The sequence below is a fragment of the Lotus japonicus genome, chromosome 2, assembly GCF_012489685.1.
Source record: "Lotus japonicus ecotype B-129 chromosome 2, LjGifu_v1.2".
NCBI classification, from domain to species: domain Eukaryota; kingdom Viridiplantae; phylum Streptophyta; class Magnoliopsida; order Fabales; family Fabaceae; genus Lotus; species Lotus japonicus.
Window position 1 is genome coordinate 41935550 of NC_080042.1, and position 22102 is coordinate 41957651.

A 22102-nucleotide genomic window follows, 5' to 3' on the forward strand; every position below is an offset into this window, starting at 1 on the left:
TGCCCAGTGACATATCTATGGTCATAACAGTGGAACTCTTAAATTCTCCAAAGAATAACAAAATCACACTAATCAGCATATACATCAAAAACTCTGGGTTATACTCCCCCTTTTTGTCATAAGCAAAAAGCTTGGGGTGTGAAAAACTCAGCTTGAAGTACAACGTACTCCCCCTTAAGGAAGGACTAAGTTCAAAAAGATGGAGAATTAATTAATGATGAAAAAGAGATTAGCGAATTAAAGAATGAATTAATGCATGTGTAGAACGTTTACCACCGACCACGGGAGTAAAGAGAAGCTTTAGTTACAAATATTTTATCCTCGAGAAACTGCAGTTGTAATAACTACTGGAGAGAAGAGGATGCTTATATAAAGCGAATAGGAACACAGTAAGCTTCACAACAAGATCAATTCCAAATATATGAAAATGGCATCATACATGGTTGCATTAGAAGAGCTCAGAAAGAAGGCCTTTGAAGAGGATTTGTTCTTGAATGTTACGCATCCAGATGGTTCAAGAACCATACATGAGCTTATTACCACGCTGCTGGAAGAGGATCTTAGTCCAGAGTTGGAAAAAGATCTGAAGGAGTTCCTCTGCTTCGTGGAGGAGATTCAGGAGTTGTGCTAGCTGGAGCTGAATCTGCTGGAAGAAAAGGAAGTAGTGGAGAAGAATCTGGAGTCGATAGAAGATCGTCTGGAGAGGGATGATCTGAGCAAAAGGCTCAGCAACATAGAGTACATGCTCGATCGTCTGGAGAAAGATAGAGCGGAGCAGCGCCAAGAATGTAGAAGAATGAGGAAGGATCCTCCATTCTAGACTAACGTAGATGTATGATGTAATATGTAATGATTTTAAATATATATAAAGAAAAAGTTTTCAAGCATATGTTATGATAAATGCAATAAGAAACATGAAAAAAAAAACAATTACTTAAGGAAATAAATAGATATAACACATAGAAGCAAATATTTTAAAGTTATGAAAATAAAGGAAAATCAATTAAAGAAGAAAAACGAGAGAAATCCTAAGAACTAGGGCTTTGCAGATCGACGCAGAAGTTCTTGAAGTGCTTGATTCATGTTGAGCAGGAGAGTCTCATGAATGTTGAGAAGTTGTTCCAAAATGTCAAGTCTGGAAGAACTTGGTTGAGTAGAAGTAGATGGAACATCCTGAGCACAGTGAGGAGCTTGAGTGGATTGTGAAGTAGCACTTGTGAAAGGCACTGGTGCAAGAACTTGACCTCTGAGAGCTTCAGCTTCATCCTGTAGCCTTTCAGCTTCTTTCAGAGCTTCTAACTTTGCATTTTCAATTTGTTCAGCTTCTAGGCGTGCAGCTTCTTCTGCTTGTTCTTTCTTCTTTCTTGCTTCCTCAATAGCTTCAAGTAACTCAACCCTTAGCTGTTGTTCATGCATAGCCACTCTTCTGTTGAAACACTGCCTAGCAGCCTCAATCCTCTTATCCCTTTCAGCTGTGAGATGACTCATCATAATAGGAACTTGATCAATCATCCAATTACACAGACGATCCCATTCTTCAGGAACAGAGTCAGGATTCTCATTGAGGTCAGTGTGACCTTGCACATTGCGAATCATTAATGATGCTTCATAGTTAAACACACTGATGCACTCAAGAAGGGAGTTTGGTTTTAGATATGTATAGGGAACAATGGAGATATTGGTTTCAGGAGAAGTGGGGTGGTTACTGCTATTGGCTTCAGAAACACCTTGAGGAGAACCAACATCTAGAGTTTGGACATTTGAAGTGTTGATCTCAAGGTTAGGCTGAGAGGTTTCAACCTCAGGGTTTGGAGATCTAACCGAAGAATGGTTAGAGACTGAGTTCTCTGGTTGAACAGGTTCTGGTTGAACAAGTTCTGGTTGGATGGGTTGAGATGAGGAGATGCTGCATTCAGAGGGACTACTTGAATGGGATGATCTGGATCAACTAGACGTTCTGGTCTAGGTCCAGGGTATCTCCTTGGGCTAGGTACAGTATGGTAGTACTCAGGCATGGCAGACTCTTTTTCTTTCGCAATTTGATCAAATTTGCGAATGGATTCAGAGTTATTGGAGGGTGAGGAGTCAGCAACATTTGTGGGAAAAGATACAGAGGGACAGGGAGTTGTGTTTTCTGTATCAGTTGTTTTGCGAACAGGATGATCTGATGATCTGAGGACAGAGTGATCAGAGGTTCTGGGTTCAGGTTGAGATTGTTCTGAAATAATGGGTTCAGAGGTTTGTGGGTTGTATTGAATGGTTATGGGTGAGGTAGGTTCAGAGGGTCTTGGAGTCTGAAGCATGTTCCAAAGAGGTGCTTCTTCACGAGAAGGTTGAAAAAATGAAGATCTAGGTGAAGTGGGTGGAGAGGTGGTTTGTTCAGCTGGTTGAGACTCTTGAATGGGAGAGAGTGGGGTAGCAGTTCGGTTAAGAAGTGCAGAAATAGGGAGTGCATCAAATGCACTTAAATCATCATCAATAAATGTAACAACAGACTTACTTGATGATCGCACTGCAGACCGAGTAACCCTGGCAGGAGCCTTAGTTCTGGTTACTTCAGCAGCTGGTTCCACACGGGTTGGCTTCTCCACTATTCTCACATGCTTCTTTTTCTTCTTTGGTGGAGGAGCGTCATCATTATCACCATCAGATGGAGCATCTAGTTTGGTGGGTTCCTCATGCTTCCTCTTAGGCTTGTCATTCTTCTTCTTCTTCTGATCAACACCGTCAGAAGGATCAGACTCTTCAGAGGATTCCTCTATTATGATTTTTCTCTTCTTCTTCTTCTTGGGAGGAGAATCAAACTCTGGAGCTGGTGGCAGGGTTTTGAAGAACTCGTCCACATCTATTTCATAGCCTTGTTGCCTCAAGTCATCCAGGTAGTGCATGATAGCAACTGGATCATCAGCTTAGGACCACAGAGGGTAATTCATCAGAGGGACTCTTCTCTGTCTGACTTCATAAGAGGTATCTTCATGGTCAGGTGCAACCTTTGTCTTGATCAAGCCCATCTTCTTCATGGATGTGGAGGTGAAGATATCACCAACAACAGTTGTCAGATCCTCTGTGCAGCCTGCCTTAGTCAGATCTTCTATCAACTTGCTCTCAATGAAGAGGTCTGAGAGCAATCTTCCAAAAGGAATGTACTAGATGGCAGACTTTAGAGAAGCAGTTGTTCTGGACTTCCTGATGCATTCTTTGAGGTAAGAGAACAGGAAGAAGGGAAGACAAATCTTCTTGCGATCCTGAATGAAGAAGAGCATCACTTTCTGACAAAAGTTGATGTAGTCTGGAGAGCTTCCCTTTGGTATCTGATTGATGCAATGAAGCAGAATCTTGTGCCAAATCCTCAGCTTAGGATGAAGTTCCACTACTTTGTAGTCACTCTTGCCAGGCTTATAGTTTGTGTAGAGAGCTTTGTTGGTTCCTTCTTTGGTCTTGGGTTTCACCTTTGATTCCGTCAGTTGGAATCTGTAGCCCGTGCCAGTGTGCTCACCCAGAAGATCAACAATCGATTTTTCCGTGATGATGATTCTTCTGCCAGCAATGTAGGAAACCACTTGATTGTCATCACAGTCGGCATGTTTCCATAATTCCTTTACGAACTTGACGTAGACTGGACCACGAAGCCTGTTGAAGTATTCTTCCCAGCCTTGAGCTTGAACTTCAGGACGAAGATCATACTCATTTGCAGCAATGTTGTCAAGGTCGAATCTCCATTCAGCAAGAACCTGGAGTTCATCAGGAGAGTAGACACACGTAACTGCAGAACCCCTTTGTGCGAGAGGAATCATCTGCCCTGTAGCTTGAGCTTCTGGTTGATTGCGTTGTGTTGCAGAGCTCGATTGGCCGGTAATCTGACCTACTTCCATGATTGGAAATCTCCTTCCGTCGACAGTTTCACCTCTGTTAGATTTCACCATCTTTGAAGCGGTTGAAGGTTTGGGTAGAACGAGAAAGAGGATGAATAGAGAGAGAGAGAGAGAGAGAGAGAGAGAGAGAGAGAGAGAGAGAGATCGTGGGGATAAGGGTTTGCAACCGAAGAGAGAGACAGTAAATCAGTAAGTGATGGAGAACGTGTGTGTATAGTGGGTTTTTGAAAATAACCGTTGTTGATTAAAAAGCAAAGTAAAATCAACGGTTAAAAATTAAAGACATCATAACAACAGTTAATGCACATAGCACATGATGGAGAGAAGCACATCAACACTCATTACGACAGACTGTCAGCACGGGCACAAGGAACGATGTATCATAGCTACTCACACACGTTTACTATCTCAGCTTAAGAGTGAGCACCAATGGGTACTTAAACTCTGATGGAGTTACCTTCTGAACTAGACATCTTCTGATAAAGAAGCATCATAGTCAGAGGTTCTGATCCATCTTCATGCTGGACAAAAGTCCATATTCAGATTTTTCAGAATGAAATTAAATCTATCCTCTGCTAAGGGCTTTGTAAAGATATCTGCCCATTGATGGTCAGTATCAACAAACTTCAGAAGAAGTACGCCCTTCTGAACATAATCTCTAATAAAATGATACTTTACCTCAATGTGTTTTGCCCTTGAGTGTAAGATAGGATTCTTACTCAGTGAGATTGCAGCAGTGTTATCACAATAGATTGGGATGTTGCTCTCAAGGATTTGATAATCCTCCAGCTGATGTTTCATCCAGAGCATCTGAGTGCTGCAAATTGCTGCTGAGATATATTCTGCCTGTGCAGTGGATAGTGCTATGGTTGACTGCCTCTTGCTTGCCCATGAGACTAAGTTGCTTCCCAGAAATTGACAATTTCCAGAAGTGTTTTTTCTCTCGGTTCTATCTCGAGCATAATCAGCATCACAGTAACCTGAAAGCTTATACTCTGATGTTTTCTTGTACATCAAGCCAAGGTTAGTGGTGCCTTTCAGATATCTAAGGATTCTCTTAACAGCAGTTAAGTGGGTTTCCCTCGGATCTGATTGGAAATGAGCACATAGATGAGCACTAGACAGAATATCTGGCCTAGATGGAGTTAAGTATAGAAGTGATCCTATCATACCACGATAGAGCTTCTGACAAACTTTACCACTTGCATCTTCTTTCTCCAGGATGCATGTAGGATGCATTGGAGTCTTAGCAATTGTACATTCTGTCATGGTGAACTTCTTCAGAAGTTCTTTTGTGTACTTGCTCTAATGGATGTACGTTCCTTCTGGTGTTTGATCAACTTGTATGCCCAGAAAGTACTTGAGTTCTCCCATCATACTCATTTCAAATTCAGCCTGCGTCATCTCCGAAAATTCTTTGCATAGAGATTGATTAGCAGAACCAAATATAATATCATCAACATAAATTTGCACAATTAAGATATCATCTTTGTAAGTTTTACAAAAGAGAGTTGTATCTACATTACCCCTTACAAACTCATTTTCCAGAAGGAATGAGCTGAGTCTCTCATACTGCTCTGGGAGCTTGCTTCAGACCATAGAGAGATTTCTTCAATTTGAAAACGTGGTCAGGGTTCTTCTCATCTTCAAAACCTGGGGGTTGATGAACATAGACTTCCTCTGAGATGTAACCATTTAGGAAGGCACTCTTAACATCCATCTGATGAAGAATTATGTTATGATTCACTGAGAAAGAGATCAGCAGTCTGATTGCTTCGAGTCTTGCTACTGGATGAAATGTTTCAGTATAGTCTATTCCTTCCTGCTGACTGTAGCCTTGAGCAACTAGCTTTGCCTTGTTTCTGACTACATCTCCTTTCTCATTCAGCTTGTTTCTGAACACCCATTTGGTTCCAATCACATGAACGCTTTGAGGTTTCTTCACTAGGCTCCAAACATCATTCTTGGAAAACTAATTCAGTTCTTCTTCCATAGCCAGAATCCAGTCCTTGTCTTGAAGAGCTTCATCAATTGACTTGGGTTCAATTAAGGACACCAATCCTTTCAGACTGAGCAAGGTCTCTTCAGAGGGTCTGAAGGCTGATCTGGTTCTGACTGGTTCATCTTTGTTACCCAGAATCAATTCCTTAGGATGAGCTGCAGTGATTCTGCTTTTCTTCTGAGACTGTAAATCAGAGGGACCAGCTTCTTCTGGTTCATCTTCCTCTGGCTCAGCTTCCTCTAGAGCTTTGCCTTTGTCAGAAACATTTATACTTAAATCTGCAAATTTCTCAACTAGCTTTGACTGATCAGAGTCAAGCTTATCATCAAATCTAACATGAATAGATTCTTCAATTGTTTTAGCATCAGTATTATAAAATATGAAACCTTTAGATCGATCAGAGTAACCAAGTAATAGACATTTAGAAGACTTAGCATCAAAATTATGCAATCTATCCTTAGTGTTAAGAACATAACAAACACAACCAAAAGGATGAAAATAAGAAATGTTGGGTTTTATTTTCTTCCACAATTCATAAGGAGTCTTATTCAGAATTGGTCTCACAGATATTCTGTTCTGAATGTAACATGATGTGTCAACTGCCTCTGCCCAAAAGTGCTTAGCCATGCCAGTTTCTTGGAGCATGGTTCTAGCCATCTCCTGAAGAGTTCTGTTCTTCCTCTCAACAACCCCATTTTGTTGAGGAGTTCTGGGACAAGAGAAATCATGTGCAATTCCATAGGAATCAAACAGACTCTCAAACTTGTCATTCTCAAACTCTCCACCATGGTCACTTCTGACACGCACAATCTTACAAGCCTTCTCGTTTTGCACTTGGGCTATGAAGGTAGAGAACACAGAATGAGACTCATCCTTGCGGGTTAGAAATTTTACCCATGTCCAGCGTCTATAGTCGTCAACAATGACCATCCCATATCTCTTGCCACCTATAGACTCAGTTTTCACTGGTGCAAACAGGTCGATATGCAGAAGTTCCAACGGCCTTGAGGTAGAGACAACATTCTTTGCCTTGAAAGGGACTTTTGTGAATTTGCCTTTCTGACATGCTTCACAAAGAGTATCTGAAGAGAACTTCAGAGTAAGTAAGCCCCTGACAAGGTTGAGCTTACTCAGCTGAGAAATCTTTCTCATACTGGCATGCCCTAACCGTCTATGCCATACCCATTGCTCCTCATTAACAGAAAGAAGGCACTTCACATTCTGAGATTCCAACTCAGATAATCTGATCTTATAAATGTTGTTCTTCCTCTTGCTGTTAAAAAGAACAGAGCTATCGATCTGACTTACAGTCCGGCAGGACTTTTGATTGAAAATAACATCATAACCCTTGTCAGCTAATTGACTTATAGACAATAAGTTATGATATCAATGCATGGACTACTATCAACACAAATAGTACCAGTACCAACAATTTTACCCTTCTCGTTGCCACCAAAGCCAACTTCGCCTCCAGGCTTAAGTTTTAGCTCTTGGAACATACGCCTTTCTCCCGTCATGTGACGCGAGCATCCATTGTCCAGATACCATGATTGGTGTTTCAGTGGAGCTATCAAGGATATCTGCAACATAGATAATCTTATCCTTAGGTACCCACTTTTTGGGTCCTCTCTTGTTAGTTACCTCAGAGGTTCTGATCACCTTGGGTTTCTCAACATGATAGTGTAAAGGAATTTTTGCATGATATTTAGACATGGAGAAGGTTCCCTTTTTGAGAGGGGGGTTAGCAACTTTAACAGGTAATGGTTCAGGCAATATAGTACCAGAGGGTACAAAGCATTCATATAATGATTTAGCCTTAGGCATAGGAGGCTCATTTCTATCAGGTTTAGAATAGCCAATGCCATGCATTCATATTCTGCTTACGCCATAGATCATTGAAGCCATTAAGCTTCTGTCTACGCTTTTAGCCAGGAATCTTTGAAAGGATTTTTCATATTTAGATTCATGCTTACTATCAGAGGCATCACAAGTAATTATTTCTTCTAACTTAGCAATCTGGTTCTTAAGCACAGAGTTAGAATTCACTAAAGCATGATTATCATTTTTTAACTCAGAAATAATTTTCTCATGTTCAGAAGGAGTCTTAAAAGCAGCAGAGAAATCCTTTTTCAACTTTTTATGCTTAGTCAATAAAGAGTTATACTTATCCATAATATCAGACAAAGCATGTTTTAGTTCAGAGGTTGAGAAAGAAGCGAATACCTCATTTTCATTGTCTGAGTTAGGATCTTCTTCTGATGCTGAGTCAGAGTCAGTTGCATCTTTTGACTCTGCTTCTTTGTCTTTGACAATAGCCATGAGTCCTTGAACTTCACCATCAGAGTCAACATCCTCTGACTCTGATTCGTCAAAAGTCACCATCAAACTTTTCTTTGTTTTGAAGTGCTTCTTTGGCTTCTTGTCCTTTTTTCAGCTTTGGACAGTCACTTTTGTAGTGCCCTGATTCTTTGCACTCAAAGCATGTGACTTCCTTGATTGAGGACTTCTTCTGGCCTGATGAGGATTCAGACTTTCCTTTGGCCTTTCCAGAGCCTCTGTACTTGCTCTGCCTGTGCTTCTAGATGCGGTTGAGCCTTTTTGAGATCAGAGTCAGCTCATCTTCATCAGAATCTTCTGATGCTTCTTCAGATTCTTCTGCTTCAGCTTGGAGAGCTTTTGACTTCTCAGATTTAGATTTCAAGGCTATAGATTTCTTCCTCAGATCCTGCATCTCTGAGCGCTTCAGCTCATGACATTTCAGTATGCTGATGAGTTCTTCTAAACTCATATGCTCAACATCTCTAGTAAGCTCTATTGAAGTCACTAAAGGCATCCAGCTTTCAGGAAGACTTCTGATGACCCTTATGACATGATCTTTTGTAGTGTAGCTTTTGTTGAGGGGTCTTATTCCAGCTACAAGCAACTGAAATCTGGAAAACATATCCTCAATGGACTTGTTAGGCTCCATGATGAAGGATTCATACTTCAAGATCAAAGACAGCGCCTTTGATTCTTTCCTTCGTGAGACATCTTCAAGGAATCAAAGATGCCCTTGGCAAACTCACGATCTATAATCTTCTGGTACTCTTCATAGGAATAGCACTAAGAAGAATATCTCTAGCTTTGTGGTGCTGTGAGTAGAGCTTCTTTTGCTCAGCAGTCATCTCTAATTTGGAGATCTTCTTGCCATCTGCATCAACTGGACGCTCATAGCCATCCACAATGATATCCCAGAGATTTGCATCGAAGCCCAGAAAGAAACTTTCTATTCTGTCTTTCCAATATTCGAACCTTTGACCATCGAACATGGGAGGCTTTGCATTGTAGCCATCTTTTTGCGTTTCACTGGTGGTAGCCATTTGTTTTTCACACCGGCCCGGATCACTGAACACTGTTAGGTGTGGTAATCAGAACTTGCGCTCTGATGCCAATTGAAGGTATGAAAAATGGTAGAAAGGGGGGGTTTGAATAGCGTTTTCAGAATAAATCTTCCACCCAAAGATTTTAGCAAATCTTTCGAGACACAAGTAAGGTGCTTAAGATAAGAGATTAGAAAAGCACACAAGGATTTTATCCTGGTTCACTTGATGAATCACTCATGCTAGTTCAGTCCACCCGTTACGGTGATTTCTTCGTTCTTAGAATGAAGGCAATCCACTAATCAGATAATTGTTACAACTGCACTTGAAACCTACAAGTGACTAACAATACACTGACTTAGCTCACACTAAGATTCACTCTCTTAGTCTTCTCTAGGATCCGATCAACCTTGATCTCCTAAAGGTAAACTAAACAACTGTTTAAGAAATATTGTTTACAAAGAAATTGCTTCTTAAAAGCTTGTAGTAAACACAATGAATTCAATAAAGAAAGAATGCTTAGAAGATTTGAATATAGCTTGCGCGTATGAGATTCTTCCAACCGCATCTTTCAATCTTCAGCCTCTATATATACTCCAAGGATTAGGGTTTGAACATTGCATGGGAATGCTACCGTTGGAGGGCAGATCTGGAATTTCCAGCTTCTGCTGTGGCTGAGAATGTTAGGTAGGTCGTCAGGATAGTACAATTGCTTTTGTACCTTGGATAGTGACTTGACCTTTAACCTAGTAGACTTCTGATCAGAGGAATGCTTCGTGTTGGAACTTGTGAAGCTTGTTGATTAGAGTCAGAGGGAAGCATGGATCCTCTGACCGTTGTATCTTCTGATTCTGAACTCAGAGGAGAAGTACTTGGTGTTCAGAGCCATTTTGCTTCTGGACTTCAGAGTCTTCACTTTTCAGCTTCTGGATCTTCAGAGTCTTCTACACCATCAGAACATCTGAACCTTCAGAGTGTCTGGGTTGTCAGAACGTCTGGATCTTTAGAACTTCAAGTGACTGAGTCCATATCAGAGCTTGATTTACTTCAGAACTTCTGATGCTTTTCTACTGTTCTGATTGGACATAGAGATTGCAAAAGCTTTGCTAGGGTCACTCTTTAAGCACAGTTCTTCTGATTTGTGTGAGATTATGTTAAGGTCAGAGCCTGTTAAGAGCACACTCAGAAAACACGTTAGAGTACCATAATTGTTCATACTAAAATGTTAACTTGTAATCATCAAAACATAGAGTTGTACTACACGATCAAAACTTGATCTTAAAGTGGATACCACTCTCTTTTGCAAATCTTACAATAATGATATTCTGATTGTGCAAATTTATGTTGATGATATTATATTTGGTTCTGCTAATCCCTCTCTTTGCAAGGAATTTTCTAAGTTAATGCAGGCTGAATTTGAAATGAGTATGATGGGAGAACTCAAATACTTTCTAGGAATTTAAGTAGATCAACAACAGAAGCAACGTACATTCATCAAAGTAAATATACCAAAGAACTTCTGAAGAAGTTCAATTTGTCAGAATGTACTTCTGCTAAAACACCAATGAATCCTACATGCATTCTGGAGGTAGAAGACACAAGCTTAAAGGTTTGTCAGAAGCTCTATCGTGGTATGATAGGCCCTCTCCTCTATCTAACTGCATCCAGACCAGATATTCTTTATAGCGTTCATTTGTGTGCTCGTTTCCAATCAGATCATAGAGAAACTCACTTAACTGTTGTTACGAGGATTCTCAAATATCTGAAAGGTTCTACCAACCTATGCTTGATGTATAAAAAGACATCAGAGTATAATCTCTCAGGTTATTGTGACGCTGAGTATGTTGGAGATTGAACTGAAAGGAAAAGCACTTATGGAAATTGTCAATTTTTGGGAAGCAACTTAGTCTCATGGGCAAGCAAGAGGCAATCTACAATTTCTCTATCTACTGCAGAAGCAGAATATATATCAGTTGTTATTTGGAGTACTCAGATGCCCTAGATGAAACATCAGCTGGAAGATTATCAAATCTTTGAGAGCAATATCCCAATTTATTGTGACAACACAACTGCTATTTCTCTAAGTAAGAATCCTATCTTACACTCAAGGGTCAAGCACATTGAGGTAAAGTATCACTTTATTAGAGATTATGTTCAGCAGGGCGTACTTCTTCTGAAATTTGTGGACACTGGCCGTCAATGGGCAGATATTTTCACAAAGCCCTTAGCAGAGGATAGATTTAAGTTTATTCTGAAAAATCTGAATATGGACTTTTGTCCAGCATGAAGATAGATCAGAACCTCTGACTATGATGGTTCCCTATCAGAAGTTGTCTAGTTCAGAAGGTCACTTAATCAGAAGATGGGTACCCATTGGTATTCCTTCTGTGATCAGACATTAAACGCGTGTCAGATTTATTCTGATACCTTGTTCCATGTGCCTGTCGGGAATTTCTATTGTCATGATTCAAATCTACTTGATTCTCCACCGCGTGGTATTAATACTTATTGCTTATTATTGCAACATTAATATCCAACCGTTGATTTTCACTTTTTCCTTTGTGTTCTCAACTACTCACCAGTTACTTTTCAAAATCACTATCTACCCATATTGTCACACGCGTTTCCATCACTTCACTCACTTACACATATTTTCAAACTGCTAAGTTTCTTTCTATTCTCTCCGTTCTCTCTCTTGTTTATCATCCCTCTCAACCCAAAAATTCATCATGTCTCAATTCAACACTTCCAATCCTCAAGAGCAAGCTGCACTTGAATATTTTGCTGAGCACATGGCTAAAGAGCAAACAAAAAAGGCTCCAAATGAAAGACCCTCTAGGTTTCCTACTATGGTTGTGGGTCTTCCCACTGGGCAATCTGCTTCTAGAGAAGTCTCTCAATCCAGAAATGAAGAACTTCAACAGCAAGAGTAAATTGACTCAGTAGACCAAGCGAAAGTCATCCCAATTACTCAGAGGACTGCTGCTGTTCAGTACAACTTTAAGGTTAGAGAACTCACAATTCTCAAAGAACTCAGGGTCAATTTTGAGAATCTGGCTGATAACGGCATCGAAATCCGACCGGAAACGAAAGCACAAAGTTGGAATAACTACTTTGAAAGGCTAGCTGGGCCAATCTACACAAAGCTAGTCAAGGAATTCTAGAAACACACTGAGTGTGACAACTACCATGTTGTTTCACATGTTCTGGGAAGGAAGATCGTTATTTCTGAGAAATCAATTTCTCAACTTCTAGGAATGGAGTTCGATGTTGGAAAGCGGGTCCATAATGTAAGCAATGGGATTCGTGAGATGAAGCCCATAGTTAACAAGGAACTCTTTGTCAATTGGGTGCCAAAGAAGATAGAGTACAAATCCATTTATCTTCATCCTGAACTGAGAGTTTGGCACAAGATCATCCTCTCTTGCATCAACCCTAGGACACTGTCCAGTTCTTCTGACTACATCAACGCTACTCAAAAGTTAATGATCTTCTCAATCAAGAAGAAAAAGAAGTTGTGCCTTCCCTTCTTCACATTCACATATCTCAAGGAGTGCATCAAGAAATCAAGAACCACAACCGGTGACAAGAAGACCGCAATTTACTACATTCCCTTTGGAAAAATTCTCTCTGTCATTTTTGTGGAGAGTAAGCTGGTTGAAGATCTGATTTCCGCGGGCTGTACAGAGGATCTGACCGCAACTTTTGGAGAGGCTTTCAATGTAAAGAATCTGAAGAGGATGAAAATCGTAGAAGAGTTTGATGTTCCTCCACCTGATGAGCTTCAGGAAGAGATAATCCAGAAGCGGATTGTCATTGATGACTTCCCTCTTTGGACAAAGCTGGACTCTCCAGACGTAATTCAGGAGTATGTCAATTCTCTGAAGGAACAGGAGTTGATGTCGAATTTGAAGACTTTTTCAACTCTCTTTCAGATTGTCTGCCAGATTTGTCCAGACCTTCCAAGAAAAGGCCTCAGGAATCAGACTATGACACTGAGAAGAAACCCAAGAAAAGAAGGTGAAGAAGATCAAGACCGAATCAAAGGCTGCTAAGCCTCAATCCACTCAGAGCAGAGTTCCAAGGATCACCAGATCCTCTGCCAAGGAGACAAGTAAGTCTCAAGCTGTTGTTTCTTCTGCTTCTATCATTACTGTTAATGTCATTCCTTTCTCCTCTTCATCCCAAACACTTCCTCCTTCTTCTGCCCCAATTGTCCCAAGACATCAATCTCTCACAACTCTTCTCCCCTCAACCTCTGCCATCTCAACATCTGCAACAGCAATCACTACCGTTCTAGAACAAAACCCTCCTCCACCTCCCAAACCAGATCTTCTAAATCAAATTCGTCAAGCATCTTCTGCCCCAACTCATCCAATTATCCATCTTCCATTCCCAAATAACCCCAAACTACCACAAACATCCTCTCCTATACACACTTCCTCCATAGAAAGCGAATTTCAACAAGTTCTAGAAAAGAGAACTTCTGGACCCCCAGAAGATATTTTTAATTCAATTCCACCATCCTCTTCTCATTACAACCCTACACCTCTGAATATGGTGTTTCCTCCTTTTTCTTCACCTGATTCCTCACTAGTCTCTTTGTCTAACTATTCCCCAATTATCTCAAAAGACTTTGTGTTCGCTAACCCTGAAGCACAAACCATTCCCACTCTAGATCCAACTACTTCTGATCAGGTGACTCAGACTCTACCCCCAACTCCTGAAGCAGAAACTTCTGCTCAAGAGGCAACCAGTTCTAACCAAGCTGTGGCTTGTCAACCCTGTCCTCAACCAAACCTTCCTATTATCCCCTATACATATCCAGAGCCTACCAACCTTCTGGAATGCATTGACAATTTTAATGATAGGGCATCAACAAGGTTGCGAAATCTCTATGCTTTCACTGACACAAGTGAGAAGCCCAATCTGGTTAATTCTCCGTGGGAGAGATTTTGCAGCTGGATGCAAGGATCCATTGAGGACATGCATGCTTTCGCAGATCAAGAACGTTTTGACCAAGTTGAGGCTGCAAGGGTAAAGCACGAATCTCTGAATGAACGAAGACGAGCTCATCGAGAATCTAAAATCTTCATCAAGCTGAGAGAAGCAATTCAGAATACAAAGAATCAGGAAGAAAATTCAGAGACAGTCAAGGCTAAGAAAGCTGAAGCTGAAGCCCAATACGCTGAATTGGAAAGACTAGTTGCTAAGGTTGAAGACTTAGCCAGAGCCGCTGGTGCAAGACTTGAAGCTGCCAGAGCTGAAGCTGCTCAGAAAGAGGCTGGTCGCCTAGAAGCTCTAGAACAAGCTGCTAAGTTAGAAGCTAAAGTCGCTGCCCTAAAGGCCAAAGCTCTTGCTTCTACATCTGCTTCTACATCTGCTCTAGATTTGCACGCAACTTCTGCTATGGATGTCAGCTCTGCCTTAATTGCCACATCTGTTCATATTACTTCATCAATTCAAGCTGCTCCACCGGTTTCTGCTCAACCTGATCTTACCGCAATCGTGCAAAGGCTTGATAGCGTTCAAAGGCAAATTGACGAACAAACTGTTTTCAACAAGAATGTGCAAGCGATGTTTGCAGAAATTCTGAAGAGGCTTCCAGATCCAAAACCCTAGTCTCTTAGGATTTACCTCTGCTTTCTTTTCTTTCTGACTTTTAACTTAGTTTCTTTTATATCTTGTTGATTTTTATTTCATTCTCATTTCTAAGTGTGTTACTTTACAGTTCTACTTATTTTATTTTTAATTTATCTTCTAATCATTTCTCATCATCTGATATCACATCACACACACACACAAAGCATTGCATTCATAACACCATTTTATTTCATCCAATTTTTTTCTTGTTACATTCAAAATGGAGGATTTCTCCTCATTACATTATATCATTGGCCTATTGGTGCCAACTGTCTTTCAAGAGGTTGGATTTGTGTCTGGAGCCGTGCCCACTCTAGCCTACACTCCTCCTTCTGCTCCTTTGTCCCGTCTGCTCGGAGCTCCATCTCTATTTCCCAAGCACACATCTCCATGCGAATGCTGGCCCTACACGGAAGAGCTCACCCATTTCTTCCACGAGTTCCAGAAAGATTCGTAGAGTCGCGTCCAGGATTGGATCCAGTCTCATCCCTAGTAGCTGACTGATCAGCTGACGCATGCTACTCAGTGTTGTGGTCTCGATGAACTAGGCCGTATAAAGATTCTGCTCAAATGCACGAGCTCTCAACTCCTTCAGATGCCTCTCAACTGCTGCCATGTTGAATCAAAGCAAGTTGTTAGAAGATGATCTTCAGAGAAAACTTGAGTATGCAAGCTTGACAATGAAAACCTGCTATTTATACTCCAGGAACGGCTGCCATAATTTATTGCTGAAACACCTTTCCAAGAAGCTGTTACCAAGATCACCATTGAATGTCTTAATTCACTTGGCTGGTGGTAAACGCCAGTTCTATAATTCCCATTCTCTTGGCCGGTGTTCCTCAAACTTCGTTCATTTTTTCCCTTCCTCCGCATTCATATCTTCTGACTACGATTATTACTATCTGTTTTTTTTGTGAACTTAGTCTTTTGTGAACTAAGTTTTTCACACTCCACGTCCTTTTTGCTTATGCCAAAAAGGGGGAGTACAACCTAGTTTTTTGATGTGTTATATTTTTCTTTTGGAGAATTTGAAGTTACAAATCGTTATGACTAATGATCTTTCATGACGCACTAGCAAGGAATACATTTCACTTCCTTTGAAGTGATCATATGCTCTGATTCCCTCAGTTGCTCTGATATACTAAATGTATATATGTTAAATTAATCATTAAATGATTTACTGTGATTAAGACATCACTCTGATCATTTTACATATTTTTAGCTCAGAATCTAGACTATTCTAACGTTTTCATTAAGTCATAGATTTAGGGGGAGCTTAGCTCAGAATCAAGCTCATTACTTGGATTCAGAAGGAGCTATATAAACTATACATATCAGGATAAGTTTAACTCTGAGTGTATTCAGTTTATTGTTTAAGGATTGTTCATCAAAATACTTGGTTTTGTCATCATCGAAAAGGGGGAAATTGTAAGACCAAGATTTGGTCAGGTGGTACAACTCTATGTTTTGATGATAACAAGTTTATTATTGTGTATGAACAATTATGGTACTCTAACGTTTATCTTTTTAAAGTGTGATAAACAGGCTCCGACTCTGATTCAAAGTCGTATAAATATCAGATAATGAAGACCCAAGAGTAACCAATTTAACGCTTCTGCATTCACTACGTTCTTCTGAACGGTAGGCAACGCTTCAGATGTTCTGAAGATTAAAGCTCTGAAGACCAGATGTTATGAGGAACCGTCCAGAATCTGAAGACTTGGAAGGTCTGAAGTCCAAGATTAAGCTGGCTCTCAAGACGAGAAGCACTTCATGTTTTGAAGACCAGATGTTTTGATCAACGGACCAGAAGCATAAGTTATGAAGCTCAGAGGATCCAAGCTTCCTTCTGACTCTGATCACATAGCTTCACAAGTTCCAACATGAAGCATCGTCCAAGATCAAGAGTCAACTAGGCTAAGGCAATGTCATTGTCATTCGTACCAAAGCAAATGTACTATTCTGACCGCCTTACCTATGACGTTCAGCCATAGCAGCCTCTGGAAATTCCAGCACTGCCCTCCAACGGAGAGATTCTTTCAAAGGAAACAACCTCAACACCTTGGAGTATTTAAAGGCTGAAGATAGAAGAAATTAGCTAAGAAACTATTTGTGCATACAAGTGAAAAACCTTCAAGCGAATACCTTAGCAATATTTTCTTCATTGTTCTTGTAGTGTTTACTTCTGCTTGTCTTAGAAGCATTTCTGTGTAAACCAAAACCTTCACAAACTCTGTTTGTAGTTCCTTGAGAGACCGGTGAGGTCAAAATTCTTGAGAAGACTAAGACAAGGTTGTCTTGGTGTTGCTAGTTCTTAGATTTGTTAGTCACTTAGCAAGGTGTGCTAGTGCAGTTGTAACAATCTTTGAATAGTGGATTGCCTTCATTCTAAGAAGGAAGAAATCACCTTAACGGGTGGACTGGACTAGCTTGAGTGATTCATCAAGTGAATCAGGATAAAATCCTTGTGTGCTTTTCTTTATCCCTTATCGTTAGAACTTTATATTCTTTCACTGAGAAGATTATTATAATCTTAGAGAGAAAGCGGTTAAACTTCAAAACCCTATTCAAACCCCACCCCCTTTGTAGTGTTTTTCATACCTTCAACCAGCACAGTCAATCCACAAAACTCCCTCGCGTGCAAGCACACCATTTGTCTTTAACGGCACCTTCGTTCTCATGGTCCATAGCCTATATACCCTAGCACTATAACCATATCGTTTCACTACTTGCAAGCGAAGTTCGATATCATAACCTTGAAGTAATGAATGGGACATCATGCATAGCATATCATCTAGAGGTTTAGGGTTTTACATCCATCCTTGCAAGAGTAGAAAATCTATCAAGCAACTCTCATCACATAAGCAAAATCATACTCCTAAACCCTAGAGAGCATTAGCGTTTCGGCCAACCTCACCAATTCATCAAATAAATCATGTCATCATGCTTCTTCACATAACATGCAATGAAAATCCAGCAACTTGCTTCAACTCATATCAATAGACAAGAAAATCAAGCACACCTAACCCTAAGGCAATTAGGGTTTCGACCATAAAACAACAAGGGCCACAATAACACTTGTCATCATGCTCCTTCATGCAACATATACAAAATCCAGCAACTTTTGCATCGTATTCAACACCTCATAACTCATTCTACAGTCATGTCATATGGCTAGCAACATGGTATCAATGAAAATCATCAAGTTTACCATGCTATCGCCTAAAGATTCATATACTTCAAATCTTTTAAAGAACCGAAAACAGAAACTTTAACCTAATAACATGTTCAAGAAGGCTCTAATCATCATCCAAGGATTTCACATGTTAGAGAGGCAGACATAGTATCATCACAAGCAAACCTTACACGCATATAACCCAAATCATGCATCAACAAAGCCTAGACTCTACCCGGACCGAAGATGCCCTCACCTTGGCTAGAGATTGAGAAGAAGAGTAGATGATTGATGAAGATAGATCACGGCCTCCTCTCCTTGCCTTGCTTTCTCACAAGCCTCTTCTTCTTCCTTGTCTTGCTCTCTCTCTCTCTCTCACGTGGCTCTCTCTCTCTCTCTCTCTTTCTCTCTCACGAAACCCTTGTTTTCTCTAATGAAAATTTTAAACGTGAATGAAGATTGTTTGTGTGCCTTTCTATTTCAACTCTCTTGACTTGAAAAGAAAAGAAAATTCTCCCCTTTACCCCTCATTGTAGCCGCGGCTTCAACTCTCCAAAACTAGGGTTTTTTCACAGAAGTTTCACTCTATCTCACTAATATTTGAAAAATAAAATAAGGCTTCATCTTTTGAAATAAAAACTGAATAATAAAATAAATATACAAATAATAACTTCCTTTTTATAAATAAAACCGAATCTTCACATTTAAAACCAGATTTTTCTCAAAAATAGGTGCAACAAATCTAAATGAGATCTCCACAATATCTTTCTCTTTGAAATTTCGGCCACCACTCTCCCATGGCACCAAAATCTCGCCCATCACCATGTTGAGGTCAAAACCTCACCCAAATAAATATTTCCTAACACAAATATTGTTATTTTTGAAAATAATGAAGGTATGAAAAAAGATAGAATGGGGGGGTTTGAATAGCGTTTTCAAATAAAAACTTTTCCCACTCAAAGATTTTGACAAATCTTTTCGGAACAGATAACACAAGGTTCAAAGATAAGAGATGAAGAGAAGCACACAAGTATTTTATCCTGGTTCACTTGATAATCTCTCAAGCTAATCCAGTCCACCCGTTAAGGTGATTTCTTCCTTCTTAGAATGAAGGCAATCCACTATTCAATGTTTGTTCCAACTGCACTAGCAACCTGCTGAGTGACTAACAATACAATGAACTAGCAAACACTAAGATTCACTCTCTTAGTCTTCTCAAGGATCTGACCAAACATGATCCCTTAAGGAAATACAAACTCACTGTTTGAAATATTTTGGTTTACAATGAAGTGCTTCTAAGAAAGTTAAGGTAAACACAATAAGAAAATTTGAAGAAAGATTGCTAATTGATCGGTAGAATATTTGCTTGAGTTTTGCACAAAGTTTCTTAGCTTCTTTCTTCCAACTTCAGCATCTATTTATACTCCAAGGCTTAGGGTTGTAGCCGTTGCATGGAATGCTACCGTTGGAGGGCAAATCTGGAACCTCCAGATTCTGCTTTGGCTGAACATCTTAGGTAAGACCGTCAGAATAGTACAATTGCTTTTGTACTTGGATAGCGACGTGAGGGTTTGCACCCAAAGATTTAGGAATTACAGACACTCATGAACACAACAGTTCATAGTTCACTTTCTCTCAATCACTACCATAGTGATTGGTAACTAACAATCAACAATCAGAGTTTGAAGAATCAAACAACACAGACCAGAACTTTTCTTTATAGAATCAGGGAGCAAAGTGTGATCACAAGTAACAACGACAAAGAACAATGAACAATCCAAAAACACTTGATCTCTCTCAATTAGCTTTGGTAGTCTTCATGTTTTAGGTCTTCATCCTTTTATACAATTCAGCAGCGGCAACATGGGCTCTAGGGTTTGCTTGGGCTGAAGAAACAGATTGCAGCAACAACAATTCAAAACGCAATCACAAAAGATCTTGTTGTGTTTTTCACAAGTAAAGATAGAAACAAATATTTTATCAAAGATTGTTTCAACAAAAAATAACCCCCAATTAAAACCCTTCTGGTAAAGCTACTTGAACAGCAAGTAACTTAATAAGAACATATCTTCATAAGTGTTAGAAATTTGGGTATGATAATCCTGGAAAACTTTAAAGAATCGTGTTCGTACACTTTCCGAACAAAGTATTTCAACCCTATTCTTGCCTGGGTTCACGAAATCCTTGTTGAGATAATTCTTGAAGAACAATCTGCTTCAGGCAAATGAGAACAGACCAGGAATGAGTACAGCGGGACCCCAGCCAGGGGCTCCGCCCCTTGGAACCCCGCAATCTAATCGCGGTCAATTATGCATTGGCTCAACATGTGTGCACTCCGCACTACCCTAGCTCGTTTCCGAGCTTAACGCATAATCGCATCGGCCTACAATAAATCACATTACTACTAAAATCCATTGATGATACTAAAATCACCAACAAATCCCCCCCATTTTAGTGTAATCCTTGATCTACTCAGTATATATATAATAATATATACAAATGTATAACACACAGATATAACAATCAAACAAATGCATAAATGAAAATGTCTTACGATTGAATTTTCATCTTAGTACAAATACACATTCCAAATACTCGAGAATCAGGGTGTCATAACGATTGAACCCGTCAACCCATTTGAATATCTGAAGATATCGTACACATATGTTTCTACAACACTCTACTATTCATACTTGACACTTTACAAGCCATGTGTCCTTATCCATTAATAAGCATATAGGAAGCCAAGTCCAAGCTTCTTGAAGCGGCAAAACTTCATGCTCACATAGGTGATCCTTTTAATCTTGCACCTGCATTTGCAATTTTTCAAAGAACCATTAAGAAGATATATTTCAACCTAGCCATCACTTGAAAGTCTGAGCACATACCTTGGGAAGATAAACACAAATGCTCCAAACACATTGAATTCTGCTTCTAACGTTGTATTAGAAGGGAATTGGGTATACCATAGCTAGTAGATTTAGATGGACTTTAATCCCATCCCAATTACCGACTTCTTCACTAAGTCTCTAGCTAACCCCTTCGTCAAGTGATCAACTAAGTTTTGTTGCGACCGAACAAACTCAATGGATATCACCTCATTCATGATTAAATCCCTAATCATACTATGTCTAACACCCAAGTGTCTAGACTTTCCATTGTATATTTGACTATAAGCTTTAGCCAATGTGGCAGCACTATCACAACGGATAGAAATTGGTGATATTGGTTTAGGCCATATTGGAATCTCATATACCAAGTTTCTTAGCCATTCTGCTTCTTTACCAGCAGCAGCTAATGCTACAACCTCAGATTCCATTGTAGAACTAGTTATACATGTTTGCTTTTTGGAAGCCCATGAGATGGCACCTCCCCCAAGCAAAAACACCCATCCACTTGTAGAGGATGAATCTTCAACATTATTTATCCAACTAGCATCCGAATAACCCTCTAACACCGAAGGAAATCCCACATATGACAATCCATAATTCATAGTACCCTTCAAGTACTTGAATACCATAGTTATCGCATGCCAATGATGTCTACTAGGATTACTAGTAAATCTGCTCAACTTTCCAACCGCATAAGCAATATCCGGTCTAGTGCTAATCATAGCATACATCAAAGAGCCTATAGCTCTTGAATATTCGAGCTGACCACAGGTTTACCTGTATTTGGCATAAGTTTTTCACTCGGATCCATGGGAGTACTAACCGGAGAACAACTTTCATGATTAAACTTCTTGAGTATTTTCTCAATGTAATGAGATTGCGTAATTACAATCCCCTTATTCTCCCGTTTAATCTTAATACCAAGAATAACGTCCGCTTCTCCCATATCCTTCATGGAAAACTTTGATGACAAAAAATTCTTTGTCTTATCAACTTGATTTTGGTCGGTGCCAAAGATCAACATGTCATCAACATATAGACAAATGATAACTCCTTTACCAGATGTATCAAATTTCCTATATACACATTTGTCAGCTTGGTTCAGAATGAAACCACTAGACAAAACAACCTCATCAAACTTTTGATGCCATTGCTTCGGA